Raw genomic sequence first — 1,428 nt, forward strand, 5'->3', positions numbered from 1 at the left:
CGTAGGAGCCTTCTTGGACTCACACCAAGACACATACTTCCTCCAAATACGGTGGTAAAGCTTCGCCGTTACTCCCTTCCTAGCCTGAAGCAATGTGGGAATGACTTCACCGGAAATACCCCTTCGGGCTAGGATATGGCATTCAACCGCCATGCCGTCAAACGCAGCCGCCGTAAGTCTAGATACACGCCCGGTCCTAGCTGTAACAGGTCCCCTCGTAGATGAAGAGGTCAGGGATCTTCTATGAGTAAGTCTTGAAGATCTGGATACCAATCCCTCCTTGATCAGACCGGAACAATGAGGATCGCCTGAACCTTTGTTCTTCTTATGTTTATCACCTTCGGAAAGAGTGAAAATGGAGGGAACACATAGACTGACCGAAATACCCACGGTGTCACGAGGGCGTCCACTGCTATTGCTTGAGTGTCCCTTGACCTGGAACAATATCTCTGAAGTTGCTTGTTGAGGCGAGACGCCATCATGTCCAATTGAGGAATTCCCCAAAGACTCGTCACTTCTGTGAACTTCTAGATGAAGACCCCACTCTCCTGGATGGAGATCGTGTCTGCTGAGGAAGTCTATTTCTCCATTGTTAACACCCAGAACGAAGATCGCTAATAGAGCGTTTACATGCCTTTCCACCCAGCGGAAAACTTTTGCGGCTTCTGCCATTGCCGCTTTGCTCCTCGTTCCGCCCTAGCGGCTTACTTACGCCACTGCTGTTAAGTCGTCCGACAGAATTAAGACGGGCAGATCGCGAAGAAGATGTTCCGTTGTAAATAGCTCTTAACTGAAGAATGCTTATTGCAGACAAGCTACCCGGCTTGACCTTTTCCCCTGGAAAGACTGCTCCCCAGCCTCGGAGACTTGTATCCATGGACAACAGGATCTAATCCTGGATCCCGAACCTTCGTCCCTCTAGGAGGTGAGAACTGTGAAGCCACCACAGGAGAGATATCCTGGTCCTGGAAAATAGGAATATTTTCCGGTGTATGTGCAGGTGAGACCCGGACCACATGTCTAACTGGTCTCACTAAAACCACTCTGGCATTTAACCTGCTCACCGAATGGCCTCATAGGACGTACCCATCTTCATCAACGGAACGTATTTATGGGTTTACACTGTTGCAAATCTGATCCAACTCTGGATCCTCAGATCTCTTTCCACAGGAAAAAACAACTCTCAACAGTTCAGTATCTAATCTAATTCCCAACTCCGACCTCTGCGTCGTAGGGATCAACAGCGATTCTCTGTTGAAGAACTGTCAGAGAGAAACAACGAATTGTACCACTTGTTTCTTGACCTCGCCGTAGTCAGGAGGGCGTCCCAGTACAGAATAATAATGGCTCTTACTATTGAAGGAAAACCATCATACTGCCATCACTCCGGTGAAATGGCAATGACAATCCTGAATAGCAAACCCAGGT

Source organism: Pseudophryne corroboree, chromosome 9 (assembly GCF_028390025.1).
Source record: "Pseudophryne corroboree isolate aPseCor3 chromosome 9, aPseCor3.hap2, whole genome shotgun sequence".
Classification (NCBI taxonomy): domain Eukaryota; kingdom Metazoa; phylum Chordata; class Amphibia; order Anura; family Myobatrachidae; genus Pseudophryne; species Pseudophryne corroboree.